The following is a 20,349-nucleotide window of genomic DNA, read 5'->3' on the forward strand; positions in this document are numbered from 1 at the left end:
TATACATAAACATATATCCCCATATCTCCTCCCTCTTGCGTCTCCCTCACACCCTCCCTATCCCATCCCTCTAGGTGGTCACGAAGCACCGTGCTGATCTCCCTGTGCTATGTGGCTGCTTCCCACTAGCTATCTGTTTTACATTTGGTAGTGTACATATGTCCATGCCACTCTCTCACTTCGTCCCAGCTTACCCTTCCCCCTCCCCGTGTCCTCAAGTCCATTCTCTATGTCTGCATCTTTATTCCTGTCCTGCACCTAGGTTCTTCAGAAACATTTTTTTTTTTTTTTTTTTAGATTCCATATATATGTGTTAGCATACGGTATTTGTTTTTCTCTTTCTGACTTACTTCACTCTGTATGACAGACTCTAGGTCCATCCACCTCACTACAAATAACTCAATTTCGTTTCTTTTTATGGCTGAGTAATATTCCATTGTATATATGTGTCACATCTTCTTGATCCATTCATCTATCGATGGACACTTAGGTTGCTTCCATGTCCTGGCTATTGTAAATAGAGCTGCAATGAACATTGTGGTACATGACTCTTTTTGAATTATGGTTTTCTCAGGGTATATGCCGGGTAGTGGGATTGCTGGGTCGTATGGTAGTTCTGTTTTTAGTTTTTTAAGGAACCTCCATACTGTTCTCCATAGTGGCTGTATCCATTTACATTCCCACCAACAGTGCAAGAGGGTTCCCTTTTCTCCACACCCTCTCCAGCATTTATTGTTTGTAGATTTTTTGATGATGGCCATTCTGACCAGTGTGAGGTGATACCTCATTGTAGTTTTGATTTTCATTTCTCTAATGATTAGTGATGCTGAGCATTCTTTCATGTGTTTGTTGGCCATCTGTATATCTTCTTTGGAGAAACGTCTATTTAGGTCTTCTGCCCATTTTTGGATTGAAGACAAAAAGACAACCCTCAGAATGGGAGAAAATATTTGTAAATGAAGCAACTGACAAAGGATTAATCTCCAAAATATACAGGCAGCTCATGCAGCTCAATATCAAAAGAGCAAACAACCCAATCTCCTTCATTTATGATTGCTCATTTCCTACCACTCTGATCACGCTCTTCATCTTTCTATCCTTGAAACTTCCCGACTTCATACAAATTTAAAGTTCCAGTCCCTATACTTCTCTTGTCATCAGATTTTCAGCTCTCCTCTCTCTCCTCGCATCCAGACCTGTATTTCCAGCCTAAGTATTCCATATCGAAGTCCTATGTGTGTATCTGATGCAATACACACAAACCTTAACTTTTCACCCAATCACATTTTTCTCCTGTATTTTTAGCCCTCTGTTTCACTCAGTAACTCCAGCTAGAGTTTTAATAGTTATTTGCAGGTCTACTGATGCTACCTCTCACATAGATACCAAAGGCTTCACTCCTGTTATTTGCAACCCTACTGGCATCTTTATTTAAGTTCCTCATCAATTCCTCAATCTGACTCCAAACATTCCCTATTAGTTTACTTTACCTCTTCCTTATCCACCCCCACCTCACACAATATGTGGTCTAGCATACGCTCTTATCACAACTTCCAGAACATGTCATGCTTTTGTTTGTTTTCTTTTTCTCATATGCATTCTCCTCTGCTCAAATGCTCTTTTTCTCCAGGAATATGTCTCCTTTGTGGAGACTTTTCTGATTCTGGCTCCCTCCTAAATTATTTCTACTTCCAAGTTGCTTCAAACAAATTTGGCAACCTGCTAAGTATTTACAATTTGCTGCCGTCTGTATTTTGACACTGGCACCAGGTTTAAACTAAAGTCAAGCACATCTTTTGCTCCAGAGCTGCTAATAATCCATGACATAGACTGCTCTCTTTGATTTTTTCAGTTGAAGAAACTGATTCTCCTTGTTTGTTTTTTTTTTTTCCCCAACTCTAACACTGACCCCTTACCATTCTAGTAGAAAGCATTTTTTTGTTTGTTTGTTTTAATCTTGTGGTTGGAACTCAGGCCTACTTGAAATGTGATAACTGTGCCCACTAAGATCAGGAGAATGGCAAACCTGAATGAGCCAATGGAGTCGTATGAGGCCCCACGGGGTAGGCTGGAGCCACCTGGATTTATTTCTACCCATTCAAACATCTGCTTGTATTATGACAGCTGGTTTTTAGGAGATCAAAGGAGCTGGTGTGGAAATGGTGTTTCTATGACTGTGCAACACACAAACATTATTTAAATGTTCCCTCAACATGCGTATATATCCAAAGCCCATTGGAGCATCAGACGGCAATAGGAGCTGGTACCATGCCCACATTGTTAGCCTTGCTCCATTATGATGGAAATAACCGGCAAGACAGAGACAGATAGTAAGGAAAGAGGTGGGGTGTACTGTGGCATGGAGACACAGTGCCTGTAACATAATATTTGAATTTCCAATTTTGCTTGAAAAAGCAAATCAATCTGACCATGGCTCTACAATCTCCATGGCTGCAGGTGATTTGTAAAAAAGCTCCTCTTCTATCTCTATGGAGATAGAGCTCTATGGCCACATGAGATCTTAGCATTGAGATTAATCCCCCATGTGTGGAAGGCAGAGATGGGTAAAATAATCAATGTGCATGGCTGAGCAGGTTGAATGCCGGAGGCCAAAGGGTAAATGATGCCAGCAAGCAGCGATGCTTCTGGTCATTCTCCTCCCAGGATCCTGTTCCTGAAAACATATTGTGAGTGTACTTCATGGGATGATTTTTGTAACATTCATTTATCAAATATTTTATACTGTTCAAAGGACTTTGATATTTATCCATTTATTTAGAACTTACATCTCTCCTGTAACGTCATAAAGCATTAGAACTGGAAAATTCCTTAGAGGTCATTTCTCCAACATCTGCATTTACTAAAACCCAAAGAGATCTTAGATTGCCTAAAATCCTATGAGTAGTTAGTAATACTGGATCCTACACCTGCTGATTTTTCAATCTGTAGCTTCTCCCATAACTCTAAGGAGCCACCTAGGCAAGAATTTGTTCATCAGAGACTTTATCAATTTTTATCATTTATTTGTTTATATAATTACTATTGATAACCATTATTTAATAGTTATTAAACATTATTTACCAATATTACCTTTAAATTCTCACAGCAAACTTATAAGTACTATAATTGTTCCCATTTTACAGGTGAAGAAATTGAAGCACAGGATAGTTAGATAGCTTACTTTAGGTCACTCACCTAGGAGGTGGTAGAGATGGCACCTGAACCCAGGTTATCTGGCTACAGAATCAGTGCTCTTAAACCTGCACTATACTATCTCCCTACCATTCCTTTCCATACATGAAACATGAGGAGTTAGGAGAAGGGGGATGAAGAGAATATTAACTATGACTGAATAGTTAACACCAAAGAAACTAAATTTTAAACCAGAGTTATCTTGAAATGGCAAGATAAAGTGTTTCCTGCCATGGACAAAAATCAGTCTCTTGGATAATTTGAGTTCACTTAAAGAGAAAGAACAAATCTTCATTTGAATGTATCCAAGATGCAAACTAATTTTAAATACAAAACCCTGTACAGAGATATACATTATCCATGAGCTGTTCACAGCCAGGTTTTCTTCTCACAATTGAATAGATTAGTATCTTTGGAGATGAGCTCTATATTATCAAGGTTACATTCTCAGATGCTGAGGCCACCATGGACTCAAACACAGTCTTGAGATGTGACGGGTCCATGTAGATATTATTTTCTCATAGTTTTGTTTTACTTTCTCTCTCCATCCATCCATCTATCTGTTGTGGTGGTGATGGTGATTGTTGAATCATTTGGTATTAAGTTTCAGACATTTTGGCCCTTAATATTTCAGCACACATCTCATAAGAAAAAATGGACCATCTCTACATAACCACAATACCATTACCAAACTTAAGAAAATTACAATTAACTCATAATAGCATCCAATATCAATTCAATATTCAATTTTCCCCAATTCACCAAAAGTATATTTTATACCTGTTTTTTTTCCTTAATCTGGGATCCAAAAAAAGAGACCAAAAAGTTAATACAACTAAATGCAAAGGTGTATGCTTTGCATTTAAGGTGTGATAGCCCTTTAGTCTCTTGTAATACAGAAAATCTGAGCACTTTACGTTGGTAAGAATGCTATGGTCCCACCAGACCAAAAGAATGTGAGAAAATGCAAGATTCTGTCAAAATCAGAAATATTTAAAGCTAGATGAAATTCATTCAAATATCTTGAGTCCATAAATTCAAAATTTAATCAAATATTAAGAGCTGCATGACTGAGATTGCAGAGAGAAAAACTGAGTTAACATGTAACATGAATCTAAAGAACATTAGAAATGCGGATTACATGGTCTGGAAAAGTCATGTGGGCTATAACAATTCTTCTCTAAGTTATCAAGTCCTTGTATAGGCTGTAAATAAAGTTATGTTGCATGATGATTACTAATAAGAATCTACCCATCGTCCCAGTCAAAACCTCTGGCTAATAAGCAATTGCAGTTAGTTTAGAAGATAAGTGCTTTCCATCTATCAGCATCTATTAACCCCAGGATTATGTAGGCATAGAAGTGTTAAAGATAATCAAAAACTAGAGAATCATTTTTCATGTTACAGAATCTATGCATGTTGGTATTCTTAGTATTTCAAATGTGTTAGAGAATTTGACCTACTTAACTAACAGTTTTGTCCTTTTATTTTGATTTGAGATGTGGAACTGAGTAAACAATTTAGACTTTTAAGGTAAAATTGACATGATTATATATAAGATTATATATATTATTGAGATAGTTAAGAAAATGTAAGATTGAACAAATTTTTAAATCTATTTTTAAGCACTAGTTAAATAATTTATAGATGGATTATTATAGCAGATAATTAAACTCCTTCAAACATATTAAATTGCCTTTTATAAAAATTTATTATATTCAATTTCCTATTCTGTACATCAGTTAACTACTTGCATATAAAATCAAATATTTCTCAAAAACCTGTTAAAAAATGACTATCAAAGTCTGCTTAGACTTACAGATAAATAGAATTTGAGCTTAAAATCTTCAAGAATAGCTAGGTTTGGTCATTTATAGTTTTAATGTAATGTTCATCCTTAAAAAATTCAGAAGATATTTTTCAATTACTCAAAACAGAACATCAGGAAAACCTCACACTAAACACAGAGTAAATGGTTGTTTTGCTTCAGAAGCCATAATAAAAGCTGAGATAGAATCACACCTTTAAATGCTAAAATCATATACCACACTTTGAGATGTTTACACTCAGAGTTACAGGGGAACTAAGATCAACTGTAGGATATCAGTTTGATGTTGTCTATCTCACGCTTACATAAAGTCATAAATAAATTCATTGACTGGAATAACAGGAAGACTGAACATGCTATTTAAATTAATTGTTTCTCTTTTTTCTCCAAGATTACATAGTTGAATTTGTTGATGATAAATGCCAGTTTGATGTAACTTCACTAAATGCACAGAATATGCATTTCTGAATATGTGTTTCTGCCCTCCAAAAGTTTTTAATCAAAAGGCAAACACTTCAGCTTTATAATTACATTATCAACATTAAAACTTCTAGAGGTTAATTTATGGAGAATATGTTTATGACCTTGGGATAATGAAAGATTTCTTAGGAAAAAACATTGTTGTATCATCATAAATTACAGGCTGGGTCTCCCAACAACTTCCTTCTAGAGGCTTACTGAGATATTTTTGTTTTCATGTTGCCCATTAATTCATATAATGTGACATTTATGCAACACACACTAACATACCTTTGAATAAATATAACCATAGGCTTGGGCTCTGGTTCCCATTTCAGCACTAATTGTCTGTGGTCTTGGGGACATTTATGCAACACACACTAACATTTATGTGACATTTATGCAACACACACTCACATACCTTTGAATAAATATAACCATAGGCTTGGGCTCTGGTTCCCATTTCAGCACTAATTGTCTGTGGTCTTGGGGAAGTCACATAATGTGCCTTACCCTCAGTTACCTCATGTGTGAAATGAAATGTTTGGCTAGAAATGACTGAGATGACTTCCAGTTATAAAGAGCCAATGAATGCATGATGTTTTAACAACTGTAGGAGAATATAGTGATAAATTCCCCAGAGACTTCTTTCTAAAATCATCTCCCTTATCAGAATTTAGGTTTTACTATATCAGGAAGATTTAGAGATCTTCTACTGCTTTTTTAACTTTGTCTATGACAATCAATTAGGTGGCAAATGTTGCATCTAGAACACCCTCATATCTATCTCTTGTCATTTTCATAAGAAATAAAACCTGTAAGAGGTCTCACAGCCTAATCTCAATAGTGTTAAAAAAAAAAAAAAAAAAGGCAATAGCCCTTTCACTTTTTGAGCAGCTCTGTCCTTCCACAGACAAAAATGGTAAAATTAAAATTACATGAAAAAATATAAATAAGTTGTTATTGGTTTTATACTTTTATTTATTTCTCCTTGCATCTATATTTGTTTGTTTCTCAAAGGTCTCAAAAGCCTTTAGGAAACAATAATCACAAAATAAAATAGGCTGCTGGTAATTTATAACAGCACTTTGTTCTGCCTGAAATACATTTCCAACCCTGTTCTCATTAATGTTCATGATTTTTTTTGTCATGTTGAACTATTTGGGGGGATGACATGACAACACTCTGAGGAGTACATTGAAGTGAACAGAGAGCTGCCTTTGCTTTTTAGATGTGGGAATTGATACCAAGTGGCTAAATGTTTTTCCTAGGTAACGCATGCTTGTAATAGATAATATAAAAGGAGGTAACTAAAGGAAACTTCCGAAGTAATAATTTCTAATATCTCTAACTCAGCTATTTGCTAACAACAAAATCACATCCACAAAGCACAACACTTCGGGACATAATGAAATGAGATCCACCAACGTTTTAGCCAGTTGGATCAAGTAGCATATACACACAAAAGCATTACTCAAGAATTGATGTTGAAGTCGGGGAGAACCTAAAATTTAAATCCTTCTATTTAAACATTTCAATAAGCACCACATTAATTGTTTCTATTTTATGAATTTAAAAGGTTATGCATAGATCACTGGAAGTGATCATTATATCAAATCCTTACTCTGAAAATCAGTAGTTAAGAGGACAGAATTAAGCATTAATCCTGACTTTCAAGGAGCGGCAGTATTTCTGTTTTAAAAATAACTCATTGAAAAAAAAGTTTGTGTGTGTGTGTAGGAAATATGGAAAAAATATTAAAGATTATGCTATTATTTCAATATCTTGTATATTTGTAATTTATCATAATAAAAACTCAAAATCAGGAGACCTAGTGGTAACTTATTCTGTGATAACTTGAGTAACGCATTTTGCTTCTCTTCGATTTTCTGGTTATCTGTAAAATAAGGACCTACATGATCTAAGTGACTAACTAAAACTGGGTTACAGAACCTTTGAAAAAAGGACATTTCATCCTTTATCTAGTAGAGTTAGGGGGAAGAGGCAGAAATCAGCCTAACATTTATAGGATGAAAGTCAATGAGGTCAAGATATTGGAGAATGAGAGATATGAAGGGGAGGAGAGTTATCACTTCTTAAGAAGATAGCTTATGAGCCTTTGTGTTTTAGATGAGATGAACATAATTCTAACAAAGTTATAGTCCTGGTTATATCCAGGGTTAGGAATGTAAGACATAATTTTAAACACAATTTTTCGGCTCTCTCTCATAAACCAAAATGGTCTCTGGGATCTGAACCATCAGGCAAGCTCTAGATGGCTGTGGGCCACAGTAGGCAAGGTAAACTGCCCTTACAGTGGGTCTCAGACAGAAGTAAGTGAGGGGAAGGAGGTGAGCAGAAGGAAGGAGGTGAGCAAAAGAATGTATTATTGTGGATGAGACTGCAGACAGTGTTTCATTATAACTAGGACAGCAGGATCTTTGGCAAATTTAAACATAAATCCTCAGAGTCACGGAGATCCCACCTCTTCAGACTACTTTGGTAAATAGTCTATCAAGAACAGTATGAAAACCAAAGCCCATCATAACATAAATGTCTCTGACCCAAAGAATTACACAAAAGGTGTCACCCAGCAATACATACTTAACTACTAAGTGAATTTCAATGGGTGTTTAGTTTGGTCCATTCATCGGATGACTCCATGAAAAAGATAAAATATAAATGGGATTTGAAGAAAAGTAGGGATTAGATCTTTCAAAAATGTTAAATAGTCTCATTTTCTCCTACATGCGATATTTGAAAATCTGTATAAATTAACTCTCTTCACTAAACACAAATCAAAGCAATGGAACAAAGAACAGTTTTGTTTTCAAGCTATCTGCACACCCCTTGAGGGTTTTACTGACCCCCTTAAGAGGATGCTATAACCCACAGGCTGTGCTGAAAATCATGGGTTTAGATTAGGAAAACATTTTAAAATAACTATTGTGCTGGTATATTAGTTTAGTGGGTCAAGAATAACATTCCTCATGAAATAGAATAGTATGGGATAGTATAGGATGGAATGGAATAGATTATTTTTGTAAAATGTTTATGTGCTATACATGTATGGATGGATGTGTGTCTACTAGATCACAATGTAAAATATCTGACTGTGAGTTACAGTCAAAAGTTTGAAACCCACCAGTTTAGAATAAGGTAGAAACATGGTACACATGGGCTAAATGTCCCTACCCACAAACAAGTTTTGACTGGTCCCACAAAAGAAGCAAGCAAAAGGATAATAATAATATAATCTATGGCTAAAGAACAGGGAGTGGGCCATAGGAAGATCAAACTCTTAGACCTGCTTCACTGCACCACACTCACTAGCCACGTGAACCAATTGATCATAGAGATGGGCAGCACAAAATAAGACCATTTAAAAGTATCGATATAAATATCACTGTTCAAAACTTCATGTTCAAATCTCTAGTTATCTCTCTGCTACATGAGTGAGATTCATCCAGTTTGTGGATTTTATATAAGAAATCATAGACTACTTCCCTCTTGCTCTGTTACACTGTCAGAAAGTTACTCTTTGAAAGTAGGTGTATGCTAAAAAAAATTAAAAGATCATTTTAACTTTTAATGGAAATAAGAAGGTGTGTTTACAATGAAAAAAATCTAAAAAACAAGTCATTTCAAAGCCAAATAAAAAAATGTGGGGTTAATATTTTGTATCCATAGCAGAGTTGTCTGAGTTAACGTGAGGAGTTTCAAGAAATACAGAAACACAAATCTCTCCCTCTAGCGATTCTAATGAGTAAGTATCCAGGGTTGAGAACCACTGAGACAGAAGAATAAGGTTTTGCTACAGCTGAGATTCCATTTATAGTTGTCTTTTTTTCATTGGTAAGCAGATTTTTTTTTCTTCACCATGGCTACACAACAAGAGTCTGAAAATAGAACCTCCAAGGAAGGACAATGCTACCTGAAGCTACAACATGGCAGCTTCTGTCCACAAGAGTCAGCCAATCAGCAACATAGTACATTTATGAAACTACAGAAAATGAGTTAAGGCTAAGTGTTTGTTGCTTTGATATAGTTCTGACAAATAATGTGAAAGATATTGAATCAGAAGCAAAACATTTATAGGAAAAGAAACAAGGAATCTTCTTTCCTACTGAGAGACTATATCCTCTTGTGTCTCTTCTCTGGTCAAATGAAGTAGGATTTTATTTTCCCTTAAATAATCATGACACTTCACACCATGGATGATGAATCCTACAAATAGACTGCCTCATCATATGTCCCTGCTCAAAATCTTTCATCATTTCTAACACCTTCCAGGAGAAAACCCAACTCTACATGACATAGTAAGAAAAAGCTCCCAAGATGAGATTCCTACTTACCCACCCAAACTCCCACCCCCAACCTACACACTATACTTTGTATAGTTCCCAGAGATAAGAAGTTATTTTACACATCCATGCCTTTGCTCACTTTGCTGACTTTGTCTGGAAAGCTCTTCTTTCCAACTCCACCCTCTCCCTACAGGAACATCTCTCCATTCAGCCTTTCAAGAATCAGCTCAAGCACAGCTCTTCTTTGAAAATATTCCTCTATCAAGACAACCGTTCTTGTTTGTTGAGATGTTAAATTGACCACTGACTCTTCTGTGTTCCCACCAGAGTCTGTGCATCATTCTATAATAACAGTTCTAAAAATGTTTTACACTTAGATCAAGGTTTATCAAATTCAGCACTAGTGACATTTTAGACTGGATAAATTCTTTGCTGTAGGATATTTTAACAGCATTGTAAGATGTTTAATAGCATCCTTGGCTTCTTCCCACTATGTGCCAGAAGAACTCCGCCTCAAGTCATGACCACTTCCTATCTCCAGATACTGCCAAATGTCTCCTGCAGTCAAAACAACCCCAGTTGACTAAGATGTGCATCTTTGTTCTCCCCTAATAAACCTGTAAGTTTCATGAAAGCAAGAATGTTATTTTCACCTTTGTATTTAGGACTTAGCATAGTGCCAGGTCCATTGTAGATTCTCAAGCTATGTTTGTTAAAGGAATGATTATCTTGTTACAAAAGGGATAGTAACACACTATCAAAATGTAGAAGATCAAGCATATCAACATCTATCCTGATCATGATAATGCTTTTGTTTCTTTTAAGGATTACATCACTACTGAAATTAAAATTTTCAATATCATCAAAACATCACTTAAAATCCTCAAATCCATCCACCCATCACTAGAAATCATTTGTATTGATTTTTATGTGGTTTTAATACAAAAGAAAATGAGATTTGGGGTCTAGAACTTGATTTGAAATTATACCTAGGTATATAAAACTCTTGGAGTAAAAATTGCTTGAATATAGTTGGTTAACTGATTCCGTTTTTTAAAAATGCTCAGCTAGTATTTTTATGTTCTCTGAATAGCTTTAATTAATTACTTCACTTTTTAAAAAACGTTCAGGGAGTACTTTTATGCCCTGTAAATAATATTTTCAATTTAAAAAATTTTTACAAACTAAACCCCATCAAAGTTAAAAATAGTCCCTTCCTAAGTCTACTTTCACTCCACTAACATTGATGGAACACATTTCTATGATAGAATTGATAAAGCAAGGAATTTTAGAAGCCAGAAATACATTACTTTAATTTTAAATACTTATTCAAAAGAAGTTCCTAAATAGAATTGCTGTGCCAGAATTCAAATATGTGAGCCCAAATATGCATAATACACAAATACACATAAGTTTTTTAAATGTATGTATTCTATGGATAATGATTTAAAATCTCTAAAAGATGATTTTAAAAGCTATCAATTATTTTAACTTCTTATATCCAAATTATTATTAATTACATTTAAAACAGAAAGAAAAGTTAGCCATGAATTCTTTCCAACTCCATAATATATCTTATCTAGAGATAAATTATTTAATTTGAAAGTACAATTCATGTAATGTACAAAGGATTTTCATTAATGATGGTGTGTTCAACTAAGAGATAGTGTGGCTATATGAACTCTGGCTATTTATTAGATAAGCATATTTGAGCAAATATTGTATTTTAAATTCTAACAATTTGACAATAAGTGGTCTTCATTCTTTCTTATTTTCTCTAATGATGTAATTTCATATTAAATGACTATAATGTTATTGAAAGTTTAAAGTCAACTTTATTTTATAGAGAATCTTAACTTTGCAAATAAAGCCACTGATGTTTTCACTTGGTCTCAGTTCCTTTTAACCAAACTAAAAATATCTTGTGTATTCAGCATCTGAAGTTTTCACGCTCACAGCAATAGAAATAACAAAACGTCATATTAATCTATCTTTAACGTCATTGTTCTTGAGGTTTAGCAAATGCTTTTTTTCTTCTTCAAAGTTTGGCTCTCTATATTCTAAATGATTTTTGGTCACTTTTTAAAAATCCATAAATATCCAAGTATATGATTCTGGTTTTTATATTTTTTGAGATACTAGTACGTATAACCCACTGCGAGTTCTAGAAAACTAATACTTTAAACCAGGACTCAGTAAACTATGGCCTACAGGCTGAATTCTACCGATCACCTATTTTTGTATAGATCATGAGCAAAAGCAGTTTTCACATTTTTAAAATGGTGGCAAAAAGTCAAAAGAAGTATAACATTTCATGAAAAGCCAAAATTATATAAAATTCAAAAATTCCAGTGTCAGGAATTCCCTGGTGGTCCAGTGGTTAGGACTCTGTGTTTCCACTGCAGGGGACACAGGTTCAATCCCTGGTCAGGGAACTAAGATCTTGCAAGCCACTGTGAGGCGTGGCCAAAGAAAACCAAAACCAAAACCAAAAACAAAAAACAAAAAATAAACCAAAAAAATTCCGGTGTCTACAAATGAAATGTTATTGAAACATAGCCACACTCACTTGTGCACGTATTTTTCTAAGGCCACTTTTGAGATACAATGGCAAATATAAGTAGTCATTACAGAGACCTAAAAAGACTGAAATATTTACTATCTGCCCTTTACATAGAAGTTTGCAGACCGTGCTTTAAACAATTAGTATATTACTATCACACACACAACATGTAAACCTGGTGAATAGGACACAGTTCATTTCTGAGGGGATTTCTTTCAGCCAATATCATTTTCTCAATAATATATTTTTCTATAAACCTTGGTAAAGGCTGTTGGTTATTAGCAATAAAATACTTACTATGATGTTCTTAAAATATTTGGAAAAGTACTATTGAACTAGTTGAATTGATCATTTACTTTTTTGACGTGTTCCTTTCTTTACCTCACCATTGAAGTCTTGAGAGTTTGGAATTCCTATAATTCCCCAGTTGAAATCAAATTAGACATCTAATAACAATCATCAATGACTGAATCTGTAAACTCAGCCTAATGTCTACTTTATCATATCTTAATAAAGCTGTTATGCCTGGCTCCTAGCTACACCATTTTGTAATGAAGACAAAACACAGCAAACCAGATCAAGTTTAATTTATAGTCTTGACCCAGCTTACATTCCATCTTAAATACAGGAAAAAAAAAAAGCCCACAAATTTGGTAAATTAACCAAAAAATTGAATTCCTTGCAAGCAAACATTGCTAATAGGTGTTTAAATGATACAAAAGATTATCATTCTCTACTAGTGAACTTAACACTATTCAAGCTTTTGAAAAAGCTACAAAAACATGAATTGTCAGTAATTCTGTTTGATGCCTTAACTAAATAGATAATACTCTGAGCATCTGCTCATGGTTCAAAAGTTACCTTTAAAATAAGATTTCCTAGCAGAAAAATTCAACTTGTTATTGCCTCTGCACATTACTATATGCCTTCTTTTAAAGGGGAGAAAAAAGCTTTAAAAGTCTTGAAGGGAATGTAGAATTTAATATTTTGCATGATCTCGATACTATATTATGTGACTATTGATAACAATAACTATATTTTATTTTGAGGATATTTCTGAAAATCTCTAAATGAATGGACATAGAGCATATTTCTAGGTTTTTATATTTTGCTAAGCATTATAACAATCAGTGAAGAAAAATCAAAATTCATTTAGGGACATTTAAAAATAAGTAGGAGCAATGGTTCAAATAATAGTTCTGATATGTGCCTCAGAAGAAAGCTAGTGACTGAAAAATAAAATAATAAAGAGATATTTTCTATTATGTATTAAAAGAAATATTAAGTTTTTAACTGAATTCAACTCCTTTGTTGTTACTACCAAATTTATTTAAACTGACAGTTTAGAATTGTTTTTCTTTGGCCCCTAAAACAAATTATAAGAAGCCAAATAAATAATGTCACACTCTTGAGAACCAAAAAGATTATTATCTCCAACACATGAACCTAAGAAGTGAGGTCTCTTTCTTAACACCACAAACAACTGGTTTTACCAAAGGCAATCTTGGAAAGAAGGAGCCTTAGAGATCACCCAAGAAATGGAAATCACAACGTTTCCTCTAAGTTATGGATGACTTCTCCTAAGCTGTGTGAGATTCCATGTCAATTCTAACAATACTAAGCTCATCTTTAAAATAATTTTCATTTAAAAGAAAAATAGATTATAATTATCTTCAATTATCATACAATCTCTGTAATTAGAGATGATGTCGTATTCAGCCAGCTTTTCCGGTATGGTAGAACCCTGATAAGAAATCTCAAATATAAATTGCCTGTTTGCTTCCATTAATGGAATATTTGTGGGCTGAAGCCGACTGGTGGCAGACCGTGGATGGGACTGGAGTCTGGAATACAATGGTGTGGCAAACCTGTACAATATTTGACCTCAAGCTCTATGCTTAGAATTGAAGAAACTGCCCAAAGAGTCAGTTCTTTCTCCAAATCTAATCAAAATATTTCAGATGGGACTACAATTCACAAAATAAAATTTTGTTTCCACCTTTCTGTTTCCAAATGTGGGAAGATGTTTTTCACTTTCTTTTGCTACATTTAATTCCCAGCCCAACCATTACCCATCACTGGAACCGTACCACCAGAAAAGTTTTACTGGAGGCTGCCTTATGTTGTAAGCACGTTATTAAATTAAAATGAATTTTCCATGCTTACTAAAAAGGGAGCATTTTTAGTCACATTAGGTGGCTTCAGTGCTGGGCACTTACCCAAGTCCCTGGTTCTGTGGAGTCAGCTGTCCTCCATGTGCCCGGCTCTGCTGCGTGTGACTGAGTGTTGGCCTTACCACACTTTTTCAGAAAAGATTTGATCCTTCAAGTGGGAGGTGAGTAGCTCATTATGAGAAGTCTAAAAAAAAAAACCTGGATTTTAGACAAGCAAATGTTTCCACAGGTCCCAGAAGTTTTTACAAGATTAATCATCACCAACATGAAACTTGAGCTCATCTTTTACAGACTTTTGTTTCCTTCCAACTACATCTCTTTCAATTTTCATTTCATTCCCTTACTCTTTTTTTTTTCCTACCTGCTTTTGATCTTCTATTTTACACTGTACAGAAGTCTTGAGTGGTATGTGTGAAGCGAGCCATCGTCAGCCTGCTGGTCTAGAAAAATATCATAAAGTAAGAAACAAGGCCTGAGATTGGATTGGGAGTTAATCTGCATGGTTATCAATGTCCTGTTGTGCTTCATGAAAGATGCCTGGTCCTTTCAATACTACATTTCATGTAGCGATGAAAATGGGATATGGAATATCATCGTGAAAACTAGTTTGATTGGGATAATAATGACTAAGAAGCCATCAATGCAAAAAACATAACAGGACCCAATTGTGAAGAATGAGCTAGACACTGAACCTGCTTCACAATCTCTGCTTTTGTTTAGAGACTTCCACCAGGCTTCAGAGCCTTGGAATGGGTTTGGATGTCATCTAAGCATTCTACCCCAAAAGTTATTATCATTTCTCATTGAGAAGAAAAGTGGGAAGCTGGGATTTGGGTACCACAGGGAAAGCTTTTTGAGATACCTTGACCATAGTAAAGCTTTGATTCATGCACTTCATGCACTACTGTGCTTAGGGATGACTGTGGGGAAGCTTGGAGCCCATTGTATAGATTTATGTTACTCCATTGGCTGTTTAATAATAATTGCTATCCTGAAAAAGGACCTTATTTTATCAGTAATACCACTAGCTGATACCTTTATAAAATTTCATTTTATTCAATTGGCTCAGGGTACTTTAACAACATTTAAGTTCTCAATTGCTTCTGTGATAGAGGCAAGTTGCCTATGGCTACTGTGAACTGAGATTAAAATCCAAGAGTTCAGCCTTTTAAGATTTCTAGTAAATCCCCTGACCAAACTCTTTCCCTAAATGGTAAGTGAATTTAAAGCTAATATAACTACTAAAAAATAATAGACAGAGGCTATTCACATTGCCTTCTATCTCCTGTTTAGTATTGAAAGAGAGATTGGTGCTTTCTACACCAGACAAATTCAGGTGCACTTTTTCAGGGAAGTGTCAGCTCCATAAACAAGCATAGTTAAAACACCATTCTACTCCTGAGTAAATATGAAATACATGAATCTACCAACTTTTTGAATACCATCAATATAAAATTCTTTGTATTTTCTTGATTAAAAACATAATAAAAATTCTAGGAAACCTCTTTTTAGGCCTTCCTAATTATGCTGACAGAATTGCAGCATCATTCTCCAGAGGCTGTTTTACTCTATAATGAAGCTTTTGAGTGAGATGTCTTCAAGCGATGTTTCAGGTTTTACTTTGAACGCATCTCTGCCATGTTTTCTACCATTTTAAAAGTTAAATAAAAATGCAACAGGTTCAAGTAGCAGTTAATAAATTCTGTCATTTACATCAAAAAATCAGCAGCTTCTATCCTATGAGAAAATGAACATTTCATAAATATTGAATACCATTACACACATACCCTACAAGTTGGTTAGCTAAAAAGAGAGAAATTCCATTAGAGGCTTTCGCAAGGAAAATATAAAATAGTTGAGATAAAGTAGCTGACAGTATTAGTTACTACTTTGCTTTAAAAATGTAGTGAACAGCAATGTCATACATTCCACAAACTTCCAAGGGAAAATTGTACCAGCTATTTGAAAACTCTGAGCCCTTTATTAAGGGGATTTCTTGTCTTATAGGCTGTGTGACTTGGTTGAATATTGATTAGTTGTATATGCAACATATGCTTGTATCAGAGAATAATTTAGCCACATAAAATATTCATCAGTATCTGATAGCATCAGAAGTGGAAATCCGACAGTCATCCTGTCCAGGAAAGGATGTTTCATAATCAGAAGAAGTGACCAGTGCCCTTTAGTACCTAAAAAAGACTGAATTTAGACTAGGAAGGCACCCTGACTTCTGTTTTCTCAAACTAGGTGGCTCACTCCCAACTTCCTTTAAAAATCATATAACTAAAACCTCAATGACTGAATTCCTCCAGCTAGAAAATGAAAGTAAAAAGCCCTCCTTGTCACATGGAGCAATAATAGAGCATATAAGTCGGTATTTTAGGACCTTGCTTACAGGAGAGTTATGTTCTTTCTGCTTTCTTTCATTTAATAAAAGTATCTTTCTGGTGTGGGACATGAAGGTGAGATTTTTGTCTTTTTATTATTAGAGTCAAACCTAGAATGATGAAATTGACATTCACCAGCACCTGTGTATTGGGGAAGGGATAAAGGTTGATTTCCACTGTGGTCTCACAAAGTTATCTCTCAGTGATGGAACTGCTTCCAGGGCTCAGTCTTTGCCCTCTTCACTTCACTATGTACAACTGCGTCCTGAATGATTCCATCTTATCCAGTTTTATAGCACTTATTTTCTAACATACTACATAACTTAACTTATTTATGTCTTCTTCCTCCAGACACATACCTGAATGTAATCCCCACTGTAGGTTCTTCTTGTTCCCTAATGCTTCCCTAGTACTCAGGAGAAAACCTGGCCCATAAGAGGCACTCGATAATATATTTTGAATAAATGAATGAATGAAGAAAAACAGTGACAAATTACAGAAAATGTATTTGAAAGTGAGGATATAAATATGTTTTTTTCAAAGTTAAAGGAAAAGGCAAATAAGACTAGTTTTAGCATAATTTTCTATTAAAGCAAAGTTTTAGCTTCACAATAAAGAACGGTATTATAAAATAAATATAAGAATTTTGTAGCTCTAAACCTCTGTGCTTGATAAAGTTTGTATCACCCAAATGTTTAGTCTCATTTTCAGAGTTCTTTTTAAGATGGACCTGAGCTCAATATATAAAGGATCTCATAAATATATATATATATGTTGATTTTTAAACTTTGATTGATATAATCAATTAATCCAGCAGCCAGAAACTAATTTTTTTTAAAGATTTATTTATTATTTATTTATTTTATTTATTTATTTTTGGCTGCATTGTGTCTTAGTTGCAGCATTCAGGATCTTCGTTGAGGCACGCGGGCTCCTCACTGCAGTGTGCGGGCTTCTCTCTAGTTGTGGCACGCGGGCTCCAGAGCATGTGGGCTCTGTAGTTTGCAGCATAGGGACTCTCTAGTTGAGGCGCGTGAGCTCAGCAGTTGTGGCGCATGGGCTTAGTTGTCCCGTGGCATGTGGGATTTTAGCTCCCTGACCAGGGATCAAAGCCACTTCCCCTGCATTGTAAGGTGGATTCTTTACCGCTGGCCCACCAGGAAAGTCCCCAGAAAATAGTTTTTGACATCAGAGATTCTCCCCCACAAATTTACTTTACTTTTCATTTTCAATTGGCATGTAGGCATCTCATAGATGTACCCTAACAGGTTTCTTACTGCAGAGCTACATTGTAGGAGTGTCATAGTTTTTTCAGGCACTAACAAAACCAGTTGTAGCCCATGTATTCTTTTATACAAAGAAATTGGCTCTGTGTCCTAATGGGATTTCAGGCCGTGCAGCATTGTAGACAAATTATAAATACAGATTCAGCCATACTTGAAAGAGGACCCAAACAAGCTTTACGCATAAGTGCAATCGATTTCCCAACTCAACAATTAATTTAACCAAATATTTCTAATCTCAAGAGTCTAAAAGCCAAATAAATTAGCCTTACTTCTTGATCAGCATAAATTGTTGGTTGATAAGTTAGCAAGCAGCTATAGGCTACACTAAAATTTTATTGTATTGAAGGTATTATTGTACCACAAAAGGGGAAAATGTTATTAGAGGAATGTTGAATTTATTACTTTAAGACCATCAGTGGAAATACTGGTATATTGTTGCTCATATGTCTCATGATACTTAAACCTCTGTTTGTTTTTTCAGGTATTTTTAGAGATTCTCCTTATATACAATGTACTAACATATTCTAGATGCTTTCAATGAAGAATTCATGGTTATTACAGTATTTATAGTACTACAATTTCTTGGTAATTATTTATTTACAGATGATCAATTCCAGGAACTAGCTTTATTAGGTATCTGGTATTGAATAACTTTAAGAAAGCTTTTAAATCATCCTAGATTTACAAGGCATTTCCTTGTTTCTTAGATTACTTAGGCACACTCATTTCTGGAAATGCCTAACCAAAAGCATTAAATTTAAAATAATTGTAAATTGGAGTGCTGATGGCTATAAAACTTCAATTACTGTATCAGTTTACCAATACAGCCTGATTTGCCAATAAAAGCACTGAAACTGTGGTTTGTATTTCCAGCAAATCTATGTTGAAAGCCACAAACTAGATAATGGTAGGAAAGATTGTTCTAATCATATCACTATTGTCATAATAAGATGGGCCCATTCTTTTTAAAACCAAGGATTCTAAGAAATTTCTAAGCTAGAAACATAGGCTACTGCAATAGTTTCAACACGCATTCGAGGATGGTGGGAGTTTGTTCTGAACTCTTTAGTTAAATTGAGCATCACCTCTTTTCTAAGACAGTAAACAAACTTCAAGGACTACAAAGGCTGGAAGGTAATGTAAATGAGTGATGCAAACTACCTGGTGAAGGGGCACATGGGCACATTGGGTGAGAAGCTGGAACTGTATCCAATTCCAGGGCATGAAGCAATGGCTACACTCTTTCAGGAGACTTTTGCCATGCAGGAATACATTACTCAACATTGCCAGACATTCCAATTTTTCAAGGAAAGAGTAGATCATGGTTTTTATTTGAAACTACCCACATTTTATGTGCTGTCTCATGTTTTTAAATCATTTGCACATATTTGGACTGGATTAAATCTTTGAGCTACTAGTTTGCCACCTTGTCTAGAAGTCGGAATAGTCAATGGTATTTTCTTACTAGAAAAAAATGAGACAGTTTCCTGTTAAAATCTTGTTCTTTTATACAGTACTGCTCAATTAGCTAGTAGTGGCATCTTCCTGAGTCACAGAGTGAATTTCCTATGTCCATTTATACATAATACTGAATGTCCATGAGGCCCACCATCCCAGTTTCACGTATATGTTTTTATCATATAAAAAGTACCACATCGTGAAGGGGAAAAATGGTACGCCCAAAGGTACCGTCTTGATGTTAGTTTTATTATAATCATTTCAAAGTCATAACATCATAGTTACTTTTTTGACACATTCAGGAAGGTATTTTGTGGCTTTATCCTAACAAAACAGAGGATAAGAAATAAAGAACAATATTAACATTTTCTAGTTTTTCTAATCTATGGTTTTGACCTATAGAAACATATCAATTATGTATGAAAATACAATGTATATGGAAAACTATTCACTCCCTAAGCTTCATAAATGGAAAAATATTAATCAATTTTTCTCCATCATCATTTTAAAGAAACCTTTTAAATGTTTTACCTTCTTACCCCTCTCCATACAGCCAACAGTAAATATATATATAAAATATGTATATTTAGAGAGAGAGAGGGGGAGAGAGAGAGAGAGAATATATTATACTGTTGGTTCTGTTTCTTTGGAGAGCCCTAATACAGTAGGCTAATTTTATACATGTTGCTGCTAAA

General features: G+C 34.8%; 1 protein-coding gene across 20 annotated transcripts in view; it reads right to left on the reverse strand.

Moving 5' to 3' along the window:
* Positions 1–20,349, reverse strand: part of ZPLD1 (zona pellucida like domain containing 1) — a 324,181-nt gene that overhangs the window by 49,950 nt on the left and 253,882 nt on the right. For 17 of the 20 annotated variants that reach the window (XM_068545559.1, XM_068545566.1, XM_068545564.1 and 14 more), the window contains one exon: positions 14,569–14,707. The gene's annotated coding sequence lies outside the window, so the exon portion shown is untranslated. Of the gene's footprint in view, positions 1–14,568; positions 14,708–14,884; positions 14,964–20,349 lie in introns of those variants that run through there. The other 3 variants (XM_068545563.1, XM_068545556.1, XM_068545573.1) reach the window with 2 other exon arrangements.

This window comes from Eschrichtius robustus, chromosome 6 (assembly GCF_028021215.1).
Source record: "Eschrichtius robustus isolate mEscRob2 chromosome 6, mEscRob2.pri, whole genome shotgun sequence".
NCBI classification, from domain to species: Eukaryota; Metazoa; Chordata; class Mammalia; order Artiodactyla; family Eschrichtiidae; genus Eschrichtius; species Eschrichtius robustus.